Raw genomic sequence first — 12,805 nt, forward strand, 5'->3', positions numbered from 1 at the left:
GACATAGGAGTAGAAATTCTTAGTGTTAGTTATAGTCGGTAAAAAGGCTAAAGGGTTATAGAAATTGATCTACGAGTTTCATTAATGAATGAGACCGAGTTTACCCATGTTGATAGGGGATACTAACTTGGCTAAGTTTATAGTCAAGTGAATTATGGTGACGGCCGCACCGGGACGTTATTATAACGTGATATATAAACTATCAAATATGGATAATATGGTTGTTTTATGAGATCTCAATGTCTAGTTGATCATTTTGCATAAGGGATCAATTAGAAACTTCGTTCATAAGTCGGTATCGGGATGTTTAAAGCCTATATAAATTTTTGGTGGTAGGACACCCAATTCCCTTCTAATATTACGTTAGAGGCAGAATTCAATGTGGAAAGCCTATTATCAAAAATTGGAGCACATTGTTTATATTGTCCCGAAAGTGTGTGCTCGGACCTGCATGATAAGTTAGGGTGAAGTTAATCTTTTTAATGGATCTTTTGAAAAAGTACTTTGCAGGGCACGATTAAAGGAGTCCACCTATATGAGTGTGAAGTGTGGCCGCTTCTTAAAGCTTGAGCTTGGTTTTGTAAGCACTCATGAATGGATAGGGACACTAGGCCATGTAAAATAGTGTCGATAATAAACTTATGGAGCTATCTTGAACTTGTATGTGTTATATCTTCATGCATTCAAATGTCTTGACGGGTTCAATCCTTAGAGACACCCCGATACTCGAATGCAGAATGTGTAGTTCACTAAGGTGGAAATTCAATCTGCGTGACATTTTCACTTTATGTATGAGTTTGGTTTGGTTTGTTGTGAATGAACCAAGGATTACGCTTAAATGGGGGAGGAATATTGGTGATTTAAGTGAATCACCGGGTTTATTTAAGTGTAGTTGGGATTCGGTCAAAGTCAAGTAAACTCGGATCGCTATAATGTAGGTAAGGGGTGTGGAGTACACACTCACAAAAACGTGTTTGAGTTTGCGTTATTGGATGAGTTACATTATCATTCTTATCCCAAAAGGTACCTATTGGAAGTAACTTGTTATTTTGTGCACGATAATTTGTATATATATATATACATGAGTGTGCATGATGAAAATTATGAGAAAAATCATAAACTTTTCGACTTTGAAAGAACAAAACTAATTATAAAACTTCATTTGTATTCTCTCGATTCTATTTGCCTAGAATAAGAGGGAATCAATAGTCTTATCCTACAAGAGATTTCGTGCAACCCAAGGCAAATGTAAGGGTCGAAATACTCTTTAAGGAAAATGATTCGTGATTCTATCGTTATCCAAGTTTATCATTTGCCATTGGCGGTCGACGGAGTGTCAACCACAATGTATATATCCAACAAGGGGGGCCTAGATAAGCAACTTCCTCCATTATGAAGGAATTAGAGTTCCAAAGTAATTCTATTTCGTGTGAATTGAGGTAACCAAACAAGTTACCCATTTTACAATTCACATGAATTGGAATTCCTGTGTTATTTAATGGGTAACCAAACAACCTCTTAGTAAACTTATTTATAAATATATATTTCAACATAACTTAACTGTCATATTTTTTTTTAAACACTAATTTATAGGGAAATATAGCAAATCACCCTCATAAGTTTGATACTATGTGCAATCAAACCCCTTAACTTATAAATGTAACAAATCAACCCCATAAGTTTCTCTTAATGTGCAATTAAGTAATTAACCACATATCTTATTTTTAAGAATAAAATTTGCTAATTAAATATTTTACTATTATTAAAAATTAAAATTATTGATTAGATTGTAATCCTAAAATTCTTGTTTATTAAACATGTTCAATTTTATTTTTTTGGCTAAAAATATTCTTAATATGAGAATTGTTAATGATGTTAAAATGAAAGTTACATAACCAAATTTTTGTTTATATTAAAATTGGTTCGCATTTTTCGTTGAATATATTTATATTATATTTAATTATGGGTTTTTCTATATGGTAACCCTCAATTTTTCCAGATTCTACATGGTAACCCTCCATTTCACCAAACAACTTTGGTAACCCTGTGGTCCATTAATTACACTTAACGTAACCCTTAACTCCTAATCCGTCAATTATTACCGTTAAGTAGCTTATGTGGCATTTGACTTGGCTGAATAGGCATGTGACATGGCTAATTCTTTGACCTTTTTTCACCTTATTTCCCTGACTTTTTTTTACCTTCATTTCCCTCCAATTATTTCTCTCCAATTCCCTCTTTATTTAACATCTCCTTCCCAAATTCACCTTATTTCAACCTCATCTTCTTCCTTTTTCCCTTCTTCCATATTTCCCGATTTTCTTCAAACCTCAATAATTTGTGTTATTATATTTTCCAGATTTTTTTTTTAAATCATCCCATACTTATGTCTTCTTCATCAAATTGGAAAAATCACCCAATAATAGAGATGAAATTTCGCAATCAACCTTGCAATCGATGTGGACGAAATGCGGCAATCAAATTTTCTGGATCTGCGAGCAACCCACAAAAAAGCGTACTTTAAATGTCAAAATTGTAATGTACTCGGTTTCTCCCTTACTGTCACATGTTTTTCCTTCTCTAAACTCACTCCAACATTCTCAACAACCCCAACATTCAAAATACTCAATTTTTGTGCTTTAAAAAGATGAACATCAATATGCAAAGGAAAAAATTACCGAATAATGTCAGATTTAAGTTGAAAGATTACAACTTTGCAAAATAAAAAGCAAAATAATCAATAACTATATTTTAAACAAAAATAAATTGGTGAAGAGGATTACCTTTAATACCTAGCAGATGATGGTTGGGAGGTAGGAGAAGATATGGTCGTCGTCAATGATGATAGATGATTTTGACTAAAACCCTAATTTTATCTCAAGATAAATGAGAGTTTTAGAAGATAAATAAATTGAGTGAATGATTGAAATGGGAAATAATCTGAAGGGTTTTGATCAAGGTTAAGATTTTGTTTTTAAGAGTCATTTCCATGTCAAAATGCGACAAACACCCAAATTAGCCAAGTCAAATGTCTAGTCAGCCAAGTCAAAGCTACTTAACGGCAATACTTGACGGATTATGAATTAAGGGTCACGTTAAGTGTAATTAATGGACCACAGGGTTACCAAAGTTGTTTTGTGAAATGGAGGGTTACCATGTAGGATCTAGAAAAACTGAGGGTTACCATATAGAAAAACCCTTTAATTATTTAAGAAATATATTTATAATAGAAAACAATAAGTTTTAGTTAAAAAGATGGTAAAAAAACTTGATTTGTACTTAATTGCACATTTTTAGAAAGTAATGGGGCTAATTTGCTACAAGTGAAACTTAGGGGACTGATTTGCACATAGTTCATAAGTTATGGGGTAATTTTCTACATCCCTGCTATTTTATATTTCTTCCGTTCCATTTGTTTCTTTACGTTTATTTTTTGCACAAAGATTAAGAAAGTGGAAATAAGCGGGGTATGTTATGTTTTTTTTATATTGGATTACCCTTTTGTCTTCATGTGTGTGGACCTCATAAAATTTAGAAGGATGTGATGGTCATTTAATTGATTAATTGATGTCCATATAAGGAAATGTAAAGAATCAAATGGAACGGACTAAAAAGGAACACATAAAAAACAAATGAAACGGATAAACTACTACTTAACTAATTGGTTGCAAATGTGATTCTAATTCGGACATGCCTTTAGATGTGACCTAAAATATTCAACCCTAATGGGGTTTAAGTAACTCTTATCTTAACTAGTTGGTTGCACCACGCGCGATGCGCGCGGTCCCCAAAAATATTTTAATCGTTTATGTTTCATGTGGATATTAGCATTTTTTTTAGTCCGATTGTACGTAAAAATTGAGTGCCGCTCACAATGAAACTAAAGGTGTTGTATTGTTTTGATGGTTAAATAGATTACAAATAAAATTACAAACATTCGTGAATAATTCGTATTTAGGTTTGTTGAGAGCGTGAATATTAGAAAATAATTACGCCTTTTGCTTGGATGGTTAATTGTTGAAAGACACAATTACATGAAATACACAAGCATTAGTAATATGTGTTTGCGAAGTAACCAAAACATATATAACAGGCGCAGTTCAACTATTACATAACTCTAATAGTAAGTTATAAGCAGTTTCACTCAAAATGTAGGTTTATGAACACACACCGCCACGTTCGTCATCATGATCATTCTTCCTTCCTCTTTCTCCCCCTCCTCCTCCTCCTCCTCCTCCTCCTCCTCCTCATCATCATCATCATCATCATCATCATCATCATCATCATCATCATCATCATCATCATCATTATCTTCCTTTCCACCATCATCATTACCGCCTTCATCATCATCTATATCGTCAAACACATCACCTTTTATAGTAAAACTAATTTAATTTAATTTTCGACCGTCTGATAGGTTCAACAAATTGTCCTAATTACTCTTCCATATACTCCTACCTCCATTCCTCGCCCTCCTTATCCTCGTCCTCCTTGTCCTCCTCCTTATATTTCGTTCTCCCTTTCTCCTTGTTGTCTTCTTCCTCTACTCTTGTTCTCATTTCATCTCCTCATTTTCCTTTTTCTCTCCTTATTTCGTTTTCTCTTTCCATATTCCTCTTCCTCCGTAACCTCTTCCACCTCCTTCATTCCCTTTCCTTATCTCCCCCCACCCACTCCGTCCTCCTCCCTATCCCCCTCCTCCCATTTCCTCTTCCCCTTCTCTTTGTCGTGCTCTTCCTCCTTCTCTTACTCTTTTTGACCTATTGTTCTCGTCTTCCTTTCCTCCTCATTTCAATTCCACTTTCCATATTACTTTTCTTCTTAACCTCTCGTCCCTCATCCTTTCATTCCCCTTTCCATATTTTTCTCCCGCTCTCGCCCTTGCCCTTCCCCGTCCTCCTCTTATTAGTTCTCCTTCCCCCACCCAATCACATAGGTCCATCCAATACTCTAATTGCTCTTCCATACTCTGCCTTCTCTTTTCTTTGTCTTACCTCCCCCGCCATTCTCCATCCTGCTATTCCTGGTCTTCCTCCCCCGATCTAATAGTTTCATCCAATTGTTGGCTGGTCATGAAGAATTTAATACTCTTGTCCGATTACTTGGTTCTTACCCTAGAAATACGAACCCCTTTCCCCCCCCTCTCTCTCTCTCTCTCTCTCTTATTTTAGTTACCGTGTCCTCCACAAGATAACTTCAATCACCTCACGCACCTGCCACTTCACCCCATCATCCTTGCATGACTACAATAGGACGTGACGTGACGTGACATGTCGTCTAAAAATTATACATATGGGAAGGCATATATTTTTTTTGTCTTTTTCAGGTTCCTTCTGCGTCCTTCTTCCCACTAAACAGCAGCGGGTAAAGTTCTAACCGTATTTAACCTATCAACTACCATAATAAAGAGCGAATTCTAATCTAAATCTGAAGTTGTTGCCTAAACTATTTGCTATAATTTTAGTTTAATTGTTGTTTGATCTCAAATGAAATGTCCCTTATTTGAGTAGTCTTAATAACCATTTTGGTATATATGATTGACATTTTTGGTCGTATAAATTGGGCTCTCAATTTTAGACCAAAAAGAATTATGATTAGTGTTACTATTGATAAATTAGTATGAGAAAGACATTTCTTCAATGTAATTTTCACAAGACGAATTAATGACGATTCATAACAAAGAGTTGTGAGATTTACACTATCTAATAGTCAACATTCAATATTTTAATATAACCTTAGACCATTCACTATCTAAATTACTAAAAATTTAGAGATTCCATGAACTTGAAACTCCACTCTCTCATACCAAATATTTTGATACATACCCACAAAACCATATTAATATAACAATAAATCTAACAAGTATTGAAATTGTTTAACAGGGAAATGGATAATTTAAATCCCCTATAAACACAAAACTTTATTCCCACAAAACTAAAATATACATTTATTAACTTCATTAAGCTAAATACAATGTGATACTGACATAACACAACTAAGAACCTAATTTCATCACTATGTATTCTAATGGGAAAACAAACTAATAAACAAAAGCTGAAATATACATTTATCAACTTCAATAATTACAAAGTGATATAGAACATATCACAACTAAGACCATATTTCATCACTCTTTCTAATGGGGAAACAGACTAATATGCAAAAGCTTAAATCTTTGCATAGTGAAAGTCTAATAACCTTACACAATTTATTCGTGCCGTCATCCTGAGAAGCTAGCTGCTTAATTCATGCCAGGGAGACAACAATGATATGATTGTGGCAACAACAAAAACAACTAAAATTGTAGTTGAAGAAAAAAGGGCCAGGACAAATCCCGATAGACTTGAATCTTTCGGAGCATAGGGATGAGCATCCATGGTACTCTCGTACCTTATGTGCCCTGGTTATCACCTTCTATACCCTGGATATGCGCTGCGTGGGCAAGAGTAATATAATTTCAGGCTTCATCAATAGCAAGCCTAATCTTCATTCAAACAACAGTACACCAAGGACCATGAAGGCACTCACAAATGGCGAGATAAGGGGTTCAGATGTGCACGACCTTAACTGTGTAATATGAGCAAACAAATACTGTTTCCAGATAACCCATAATAAAAATTATACTGTTAGTTATCTACATCACATCATAGTTACAAAAGAATGACAACCATTTTACCGAGTCAATTTGTCTTGTACAATCATAATCCAAACCCATAGAATGGTGAATCTATGGTTCCGATGGAAATAAAAATTCTCATGAATAATTCAAGAGTAAAAATTGTCTCAGTTACACCATATAGAAGCATCCTGGTTTGTCTTTAGGACGCCTTGAAAAAAGCATACAAGTTGGAATCTTAAGTTTTTTTTAATGATATTTGTAGTCATCATGGTTTGTGACGCAAACCCTTTCAACAACTTGCATTTGATTCACGTCTTACAAAGTTCCTCAATTCTGCTCGAAGGAGTACCTAACATCTTACTTTACCATATAATGCCCATATATATCTTTGTGGATTTTGGCGCTCACAAGTCTCTATGACTGGCAAATAGAAAACGAACACTCCTTTTACTTATAGAACCACCCCCTCCCATAGTCCCCTTTGTCCAGATCGTTGATCATATTCTTCAGTGTGAAAAAACAACTACTCTAACGGATCTATTCTTCAACACATAATCAACCACTCCCTCGTCACTCTGTCCCTATCATTTGTTTAACTTGATTAAAATACTCGGGACCAAGAATAAAGAAACGGAGGGGGCATAAATGATAATCCAACATTGAAAGCTTCAGAATTCAGTCAACAACATATGTAAATGATAAGGGACAAACATCCTAAGATAGTGGGAGCTCTTTTTCATAGTGTCTCGTGCAACCTTCCACGTTAGGCAAATCCATACCCCAACATTACCCCCGTCTCAATGTATTTTTAATTATGTCATTAGCAAAACAACATATCTTCTTTCACATGAAATATGCAGGGGTAAAAGTTACCAAATATTAGTCTCTATATTTTCCTTATTCTGTTTCTTAGTTGATTCATTATATTACTAAAACAAAGTAACATCAAATTATATTAATACAACATAACAAAAAACAGTAACAACGATTCAAAGTTACCTTTTTTTCCCCAGGTACGATAACAACAACAGGAGCACCATCAAACTACAATAAAAAAACAATAACATAAACAACATCAAATAAAATAAAAGATTGAAACTTTACTACTTATCCAACAAATCAGATGAAACCCAGCCAAACATAAGCAAGAAAGATGGAGAAATATGCAATTTTTGGTGTCCGTTTTCTAGGAAAACTTTCTCATGGCAAAGAGGGTTTTATGAAAGAAGAGAGAACAAATACAGAACGTAGAAGTTGAGAAATCTAATCTAACCCCCTACATCCAAGATTCCAAGGTTTAAACAACCTATTCATATAAGACTAAACCTTGAATACAACTAACTTATTAAGCGGGCATGCACAAGTAATAAACAAAATAAAATGAAAATCTAAGGCCCAAATTGCAAGGATAACTTTTATCCTAATTGACCTAAAGTAGAATGGGTACATTCTTATAAAATATAGAAGTCAAAATGTGATAAGATTAAATCGCCATCATCCGCCACAGAAGGAAGACATGTATGTGAAATAAAATCTCTTACCTGAATGTGACATACTTTCTTCAAAACCTTCTTCATCGCCATTCTTCATCATCATCATCATCGTCATCATCAATATACTCTTCCCTGATTTCAACAAGACCCTCACGTGTTTCGTAAGGGGAAACTAAATAAGCATGTGATATATGACATGGAAAAACAATGACTAAGAACTACTCCCTCCATTCAACTTTTATCTTCCCTTTTCTCCAATATATGTGAGGAGTATTTTATTGAAGTGGGAAGATGAAAGTTAAATGGAGGGAGTAATAAGTAATTCAAGAGTATGGATACCTTACTACAGCTTCCTCGGTTGTCTTGTCAAAAAATAATGCCTTAGTTTTGTGATCGGCAGTCACAGATTTAAGTGAATCAACTTCAGAATCCAACATATTGCCTCTTCTCTTAAGATTGTCGGCAGTTTGTGTAATACTACGGTTTTCTGGTCCTAACTTACTCGGTCGAGTAAGTTGTCGAGTGCTTTTAAACAGGCTACTATTTTGGGTGCACTCAGCTGAGTTGTGATGAACTCGGTCGAGTACCCCAGGTACTCGACCGAGAACCTGGTCTGACGGGTTAGTTTCCGCGGTTGTGATTAAGATAATTGGAGAAGTATATATAAGTCATGTTACCGGCTTAATCATTTTATAATCAGTTTCTTAATGTAACACCCCCATCTACCAAGGAGCCTTAACAAGACCTTCCCCAGCAGATAAGGGCGTTACCATCACCGTTGCCTGAGGAATAGTAAATATCAAGCGTCAATAAAAGAGAAATTAAGTTTATTACAAGTTATCTCAACAAAAGAAAGGTACAACTGCTAACAACTATCAACTACGTGATACTATCCATGCCACGACTCGTGATAGACTCGTCCTTCCACAACACCCAGCTAGTTCCACATATCAACCTTCTAAGACCGACTACTTAACATAATGGATCACGACAGACACAACACAAGAAGAAACACAAACAACACCACACAGGGTCAGTAACTGAAGGACAACACAAACACTAGTTACAACATACATACATCCAACTCACTTCCATTCACCCATCACTCCTCTGACTTCCCGAAGGGCAAGTCCTGCCAGATTACGGCCGCAACCAGTAATCCACACCGCCAGTGAGGGACCGCAACCGTTCCCACCTAAGCCCCGCTCATCTTTACCGAGCGCAAACCCATGTTCCTTAATGTGCACATCCCCTCTTGTGACGGGTTCTACAAGGGGCGAATTAAGAGCATGAAGTCACTCCCGCAAGTGACTCCACTCAGCCGATGGCGCACCTCGCGAACCAGAGACAAACAACAATAACTAATTACAACTAATTTATACTACCAACAACAACACCAAATCCAATTAGACAACACAACTGACATATTAACAATCAACAGTATTGAGTAGGAAAACCTACCTTTAGCAATCCGCCGCAACACCTCATATGACGGTATGACGACAACCAACCACCATTACCACCTATTACAAACAGTATGACAAACACTATTACTACTACCACAATCGTAACCAAAACTAAGGAAGACGACGATGATGATGATGATGATGATGATGATGATGATGATGATGATGATGATGATGATGACTTACCTATACTCAGAATTCCGGTGTAACACCCCCATACAACAAGGTGCCTTACCAGGACCACCTAATGCATGGAAGTGCTACTATCTCGATTACCCGAGGTAATGCATATCAAATTGACCATAAAGAAACATACTTTAGATAAATAAGTTTAACTGATTACATATCCAAAACCCAAAACGGTAAAGTAAAATACAACTGTTCTCAAAACTGTAAACCAACTAAGTGAAGCTGCCTTAACATACACAGCGGAAGACTAAAGACTCTGATATGTGATGACTCCATCCCCATCTAGATCCCACGCGTATCCAAGATATACCTTCTAAACAACTGCTCACCACCTCCGAATGGATTACCACAGTTTTTAAAACATTTAAACGGGGTCAGTTACTGCATAAACATTATAAGATAAACAACAACAGATACACAATCACAATCTCCAACACCGTCACATCACCAATCATCTGACTACACACTAAAGTGTGTAGCCTTGCCAGAATATCTATTGCAACAGATATTCCTCACCGCCAGTGAGGGACCGCAGCCGTTCCACCTAAGCCCCGCTCATCTCCATCGAGCGAATAACCCATGTTCCTTAATGTGCACATCCCCCTTGTGACGGGAACCACAAGGGGCAAATCAAGGGCGTGAAGCCACTGCCGCAAGTGACTCCACTCTGCTGAGGGCGCACCTCGAGAACCACAGACAATCAACAACAACCAATCATAATATCAATGTAAAACAATGCCAATACCAATTACGATATAATCATCATGCCAATCAACCAAACAACCATCTTATAATCATTTAAACAATAACTGAGTAGGAAAACCCTACCTGAGATGAAATCACCGATCAACAATCACAAGAAGCGGATCAAAAGCGTTCTTCTACGAATTAACCTCCTATCAAACATACAATCATACAATCACCATCTAATAAACACAATACTCCCAAAATCCCCAATTTACCCAAATAGGGTTTCAACCAAAATCAATGAAACAACATAAAAACTATACTAGGATCTTACCCACAATACGACGGTCTCAACGGCGTAAAGAACACAACGATCCGACGACTCTAGCCCTTAGGATTTGATAGCAATGAGAGAGAGAGAGAGAGAGAGAGAGAGAGAGAGAGAGAGAGAGAGAGAGAGAGAGAGAGAGAGAGAGAGAGAAGCAACATAACTTTGTTTTATCTTTGTGAAGTTTAGAAAACTGTAAAAACGAAATGAAACTGACGGATTAAGTTTATATATCTTCCTCACGTTGCTATCAAAATCCAACAAAAACAACCCGTAAAGCCAACTTACTCGATCGAGTAAGTAACTTACTCGATCGAGTGACCCTTACTCGATCGAGTACCTTTGAGCAGAACACTGTTTCGTAAAACAAACATACTTACTCGACAGAGTAAGCCCCACTCGATAGAGTACCCAAAGACATAGAAAACCGTAGTATTACATCCGGCGACAAGATCGCTACCCGACTCATGCTTCCCATTCCCATGGTGTCTCAACTCACAAAGGCTCCAGAGGATGAAGATTGATGAAGGAGAGAGATGTGTCGGCACTTAGGTTTAGGAGAAATAAAATAAAAATTGATTTTGGTTTCACGACCTCATGATTTATATTTTACCGCTGAACTTCACTTACTCGATCGAGTATGGGACTTACTCGATCGAGTGGCCTCTATTCAATCGAGTCACAGAGCTACTCGATCGAGTAGCCCCCGCTAGATCGAGCTTCCTAAATTCAAAGGTTACTATGACGTAAGATCGAGCTACTAAAGCTTACAAAGGTCTAGACATGTATCTAAGGTTAGTCAACAGGTCCATAACAGGGCGGGTATTACAGTCTTCCCCCTTAAAAAGAAATTCATCCCCGAAGTTTAACTCATCATCCCCCACAACTCAAGGTGTAACATGAACTAAGGTAACTGACGACAACTCATCCCGACAAGAACAATCATAACCATTTCCCATATACTACCCATCTTTTTACGCCGACTACTCATCATCATCATCATCATCTACCCCTGCGAACATGACTATCAAATACGACTCCCTACTGGGTCATCAACCACGTATCACACACGAAAAGACATACTATCGTAACTGCTACTTCTATTCTACCAACCAAATTTAACACCGCACAAATCCATACACCACACATAACATACACATCTGGCACAAACACTCTACTTACTCATCTAACAATTAATCATTAACATCCATTGTATAGTAAATTACCCGTCAATTATACAACAATTGATCCAACATTCATTTAAATTACTTACACAACACTTATAGTGCACAACAATTAAATTACTTAATAAATTTTACTTAACAATTACGTACATTACCTTCACGCAACCAAAGTTTAAATTTTATCTGACAAAATAGAGTACAATATAGTGGACTTTTACCAACAATCTACTCACAACATGGTATTTTTGTCATATCTTTGTCATTTTTTCCTCATGCGACATTATTCTTCCCCTCTTGTTGGACCATATAGCTTATATGTTTATGTTTTGATGATGTCAAGGTGTTTTACATTCTATATATTTGTTGCGTGTAATCGTTTGTTGAGTATCTTAGAACTAACCTATTACGAGCAACAAAGAGGATTGTGACAATTGCATGAGAAGTTCAAGTCTTCGTTCAAGATCAAACAATTCAAGATTCATTCAAGTATTATGTGAAGACGAAGTTCGTTTAAAGATTAATCAAGCTTGGATGATGACGTAACCTATACTCGAAGGTCTCCTTGAAGATTAGAATAGTATAGGCGATTATCTCGTAATGGTAATCAAGAGTGAGTTTCTTGATTTAGTAAAGTTATAGCTTTGCAGCTATAACATTACTAGTAAAAGAGCTCAATGTTATAGTTCTTCTACTATAACATTGAAATGCTGAGATTTTATACACGACTTATAAATGTTTCGAAAATTGTTTTATAATTGTTTAAAGTTTATTTTAAATGTTTTAATAAAAGTATTTATATAATAAAGCCCGGTTTAGTGAGGAGTCCGGTTTTATAGTAA

At 36.3% G+C, this 12,805-nt stretch overlaps 1 long non-coding RNA gene across 1 annotated transcript; it reads right to left on the reverse strand.

The window, feature by feature from the left end:
- Positions 1-6,044: 6,044 nt before the first annotated feature.
- Positions 6,045-8,226, reverse strand: LOC141630975 (uncharacterized). The gene is made up of 2 exons (XR_012537575.1): positions 8,161-8,226; positions 6,045-6,567 (listed from the first exon to the last, which is right to left on the reverse strand). It is a non-coding gene; the product is annotated as an uncharacterized LOC141630975 (long non-coding RNA).
- Positions 8,227-12,805: the final 4,579 nt, after the last annotated feature.

Source organism: Silene latifolia, chromosome 2 (genome assembly GCF_048544455.1).
Source record: "Silene latifolia isolate original U9 population chromosome 2, ASM4854445v1, whole genome shotgun sequence".
Lineage (NCBI taxonomy): Eukaryota > Viridiplantae > Streptophyta > Magnoliopsida > Caryophyllales > Caryophyllaceae > Silene > Silene latifolia.